Consider the following 5,451-nt stretch of genomic DNA (forward strand, 5'->3'; position numbering starts at 1 on the left):
CCGCTTTGTTCGGCTAGGTGTGCAAAGGGAGAACCACTGCGATTGTGCTTCTAGCTCACATGGTTAAGCACCTCAGTGGAGAAAGCCGAAAACTGACTGTCATAGTAAGCGTAAACTGGTCGGCGATCCGATAACGGTGTTAAACGACGTGCCATTCATAACAATGGCCAAAGTGTTTACGGCTTGACCTCGACTGTCGCCGAACACTACCGGGGGCTCCCAAACTAAATCTTTGATATTTTGCTCTTACATTGGAGCTGAGGTTTCATGATCATGCTTAGCATGACAACCCAAAGAAAGGAACCGATAGCGGGACTATTTTCTTTGGAAGACATTTCTTCTATTGAACAGTAATATAACATGTCTCTTCGCGTACCTTTGTTTATAAAACCGTATGGCCAGATTGCCTTGTTTGTTGTAAATCTTTGCCCTCATAAAGGCTTTATAAAGTAGGACAAACACTCCTCGGCAATTGGCCGAGGAGGTGGAAGTCGATGGTCGGTCAACAAAGTTTTTACAATGCGGATCCAAGCATTAATGACGTAAAGTACTTGGATACATAGAGTCATTACACATAATTTGTGATTTTACTATGGATATCGATCCTTAATTCGGCCTCCCGTGCCCGCATTAAGGCTCGGGGGCTACTGGGCTTCGGGCTTATTATTTACAAATATTAAAGGGGCACATCGATCCCCTGATCTGGTGTTGCCACCCGACCAGTGTATCGGGGGCTACTGCATTGCCTGTTCTATGCAGAAAATTTTAAGTGCAATACAGTTTCTGAGGAGATTTTGATCCTCAGGTTGGTCGGCCGCACCCAACCTGAGTCTCGAGGACTGAGCACGCCGCTTTTTCTGTCCCAAAGTATTCTGCCGAGCTAGGACTTGATCCTTAGACCGATTTTGCAAATCAACCTGAGTCTCAGCGGCTACGGGGATCAGCGGTCTTATGTCATCCTTCATGTGCATCTCGGGTTTTAGACCGATACCCACCTTGAGGGCTACTGGCTATGTATCTCGGCAGAGAATACATTGCACCAATCAAAAATATTGAAAAGAATCGGCCCACATTCGGGGAGGTGCACCACCTCGGAAGCAGTCCGGCATAAAGCTCGGGCGCTAGTGGCTGGCTCCATAGAGGGCATTTTCGGCATTAAGCCCGGCTAAACTCCTTCAAACTTCTTTGAACCAAGGTGATTTATGACACCTTGGATACAGTCCGGCGTTGGAGCTCGGATACATAGTCCGGCGTTGGAGCTCGGATACAGTCCGGCGTTGGAGCTCGGATACATAGTCCGGCGTTAGAGCTGGGAAGCAGTCCGGCATTGGTGCTCGGCTGCAAAAGATACCTTGAATGCAGTCCGGCGTTAGAGCTCGGACGCAACAGGACACTGCCTCTCGGGAACAACTCCAAACCCGAGGTGTGGCATAAAAATAACAAGGCATTGATAAAGGCCGGAAACTTAAAGGGGCTCCTCGGATACCCGACATGTAAACTCGTCGAATGCATTTCGGTGATCCTCAAGATAGAAGATGAGAAGATTTGTTGAACCAGTTTTCAAGATCGGCAACCGAAGATGAAGAACAGTTCGGAAGAATCAATGAGCGTCCCTAACTTGAAGACCGGTTCAGGGGGCTACTGACGGTGTCCTGGACTAGGGGGTACTCAACGCGTTGTCTCCCGATCAGTTGGATTGGGCTGAGGACCCCCATGGCCGTATACTCATGGGCCAGTCCGGACAGCTGCCGCATACAAGGAAGAATCCACAAGACTTGGCGATCAAGACAAGGACTCCTCCCCCACCGACGTATTCGGCTAGGACTCTTGTTATCCTGGGCCTCTGGTGCATTATATAAATCGGGGCCAGGCTAGTCGATAGACATATACAACAACAATCATAGCATAGGCTAGCATCTAGGGTTTAGCCTCTCTCATCTCGTGGTAGATCAACTCTTGTACTACCCATATCATCAATATTAATCAAGGAGGAGTAGGGTTTTACCTCCATCGAGAGGGCCCGAACCTGGGTAAACATTGTGTCCCTTGCCTCCTGTTACCATTGATCCTAAGACGCACTGCTTGGGACCCCCTACCCGAGATCCGCCGGTTTTGACACCGACATTCGTCATAAAAGTGTCATATGTATGACAGAAAAAAGTTTCGTTTGGCCCAAAATGTCACGGATGTGTCTTTTTTTTTGTAGTGCAACATGACAACTTACTTGAAGGATTTTACTCAATCCATAGGTAGGTATGGTGGACTCTCATGGCAAAACTGGGTTTAAGGATATTTGGAAGCACAAGTAGTATCTCTACTTGGTGCAAGTAATTTGGCTAGCATGAGGGGGAAAGGCAAGCTCGGCATGTTGGACGATCCATGACAATATACTCTAACTGAGATGTGAGAAAACATAACCCATTATGTTGTCTTCCTTGTCCAACATCAACTCTTTAGCATGTCATACTTTAATGAGTGCTCACAATTGTAAAAGATGTCCAAGATAGTATATTTATATGTGAGAACCTCTCTTTCTTTATTACTTCCTATTAATTGCAACGATGACCAAAACTATGTTTGTCAACTCTCAACAACTTTTATGCCTCATACTCTTTATATGTGAAGTCATTACTATCCATAAGATCAATATGAACTCTTTTATTTCTTTTTATTCTTTCTATTTTCTCAAGATCATAGCAGGATAGCAAAACCCTTGACTCAACACTAATCTTTATTATAGATATCTCACGGACTCGATTACATAAAGGATCACAAAGCAAAACTCAAAACTAATTCAAACCAAAACTTTATTCTACTAGATCTAGATATTACTAAAAGGAGCGAACTAAGTAAAACAATAAAGATAGGAGTGTGATGGTGATACGATACTGGGGCACCTCCCCCAAGCTTGGCGGTTGCCAAGGGGAGTGTTCATACCCATGTGATTAAGTCCTCGGAGGTGGTGAAGAAGGAGTTGTTGATGATGTAGGCTTGTCTTCCATCTTCCAAGGCATAGGCTCACCATCATAGAAGGATGATCGAATCTCCGGGATCCTCAGATCTGCAGCCAAACTCATCCTCTTGAATCTATGTTCATACTCATAGTTTTGGTTTTGTAGGTCATAGATCTGGGCTTGGAGGTGCTCGATTTTATCATGAAGCTTGAAGATGGTCTCCCCAATGTTCTTGGCATCCAGCTTGTGGTTGTTGGTGAACTCTGCGATCATCATCTAGTTGGCATTGAGTCCACGCTCCACCATCCCCTGGCACTTGAAAACTTGTTGTTCCATAGCTTCGAGCTTTGTCTCCACGCTTCCGGTATGCCTTGGTCCCTCCACATCGCGGATGTGTAGCATCCCCTCACGCATCTCAATGGTTTGAGGGTGTTGCAGTAGCTCCGCAAGATAGGGGTTGATAACCCTCTCGAAAAACTTGTCCTTGGGAGCGCTTGGAGACGTCATGGTGCTCTAGATCTGTCAGAAAAACAGCTCGAAACAAAAACAGAAGATTTTTGCGTGATACGGTGGTCAAAGCCTTCAGGAGATTATATAATGAATTTTTACCGACCAAAAAAAGTAACGTGCAAGAAAACGGAGTCCGGGAGGCACACGAGGTGCCCACGAGGCAGGGGCACGCCCAGTAAGGGTGGGCACTCCCTCCACCCTCGTGGAGGCCTCGTGTCCTTCCTGGATTACTTCTTGTTTTCCTAAATTCTTAAATATTCCAAAACAGAGAAAAATTGCCATTAGAACTGTTTTGGAGTTGGTTTACTTACCGTACCACATACCTATTCCTTTTTGGAGTATGAAACATTCTTGAAAGTGTCCCTTATGTATTCCTCCGGGGTTACGGTTTCAATAATATTAGTTTCAACATTTATAGGATTACCTGAGATATAATGTTTGATTCTTTGACCGTTCACCACCTTCAGATTTGTGCCTTCGAAGTTGTTGATTTTTATGGCACCAGAACGATGGACTTCCTCAATAACGTAAGGACCTTCCCATTTAGAGAGAAGTTTTCCTGCAAAAAATCTTAAATGGGAGTTGAATAGCAGCACATAATCACCTGCATTAAATTCACGCTTTTGTATCCTTTGTCATGCCATCTTTTAACTTTTTCTTTAAACAGCTTGGCATTCTCATATGCTTGGGTTCTCCATTCATCAAGTGAGCTAATATCAAATAACCTCTTCTCACCGGCAAGTTTGAAGTCATAGTTGAGCTCTTTAATGGCCCAATATGCCTTATGTTCAAGTTCAAGAGGTGAGTGACATGCCTTCCCATAAACCATCTTATACGGAGACATACCCATAGGATTTTTATATGCAGTTCTATAGGCCCATAATACATCATCAAATTTCTTGGACCAATTCTTTCTAGATCTATTGACAGTCTTTTGTAAAATTAATTTGAGCTCTCTATTACTCAACTCTACTTGACTGCTAGACTGTGGGTGATAAGGAGATGCGATTCTATGATTAACATCATACTTAGTAAGCATTTTATGAAAAGCACTATGAATAAAATGTGAACCACCATCAGTCATGAGATATCTAGGGACTCCAAACCTCGCAAAAATAACTTCTTTAAGCATCTTAATAGAGGTGTTATGATCAGCACTACTAGTTGGAATAGCTTCTACCCACTTAGTAACATAATCAATAGCAACTAAAATATGTGTATATCCATTAGAGGCAGGAAAAGGTCCCATATAATCAAAGCCCCAAACATCAAATGGTTCAATAACAAGAGTGTAATTCATAGGCATTTCTTAACGTCTACTAATATTACCAATTCTTTGACATTCATCACAAGACAAGACAAACTTACGAGCATCTTTGAAGAGAGCAGGCCAATAAAAACCGGATTGCAATACCTTATGTGCAGTTCTATCTCCAGCGTGGTGTCCTCCATATGGTTTGGAGTGACACTTGTGTAGGATATATTCCTGTTCATGCTCAGGTACACAACGTCTAATAACACCATCTACTCCTTTATAAAGGTGTGGGTCATACCAGAAGTAATGTCTTAAATCATAAAAGAACTTTTTCTTTTGCTGGTATGTGAAACTAGGTGGTATAAATTAAGCAACAATGTAATTAGCATAATCAGCATACCATGGAGAAGTATGAGAAGCATTAATGACCGCTAATTGTTCATCAGGAAAGTTATCATCAATAGGTAGTGGGTCATCAAGAACATTCTCTAACCTAGACAAGTTGTCTGCAACGGGGTTCTCAGCTCCCTTTCAATCAATAATATGCAAATCAAATTCTTGGAGCAAGAGAACCCATCTAATCAGTCTGGGTTTAGCATCTTTCTTTTCCATAAGATATTTAATAGCAGCATGATCAGCATGAATAGTAACTTTAGAATCAACAATTTAAGGTCTGAACTTATCACAAGCAAATACAACTGCTAAGAATTATTTTTCAGAAGTAGCATAATT

Source organism: Triticum aestivum, chromosome 2B, assembly GCF_018294505.1.
Source record: "Triticum aestivum cultivar Chinese Spring chromosome 2B, IWGSC CS RefSeq v2.1, whole genome shotgun sequence".
NCBI classification, from domain to species: Eukaryota; Viridiplantae; Streptophyta; class Magnoliopsida; order Poales; family Poaceae; genus Triticum; species Triticum aestivum.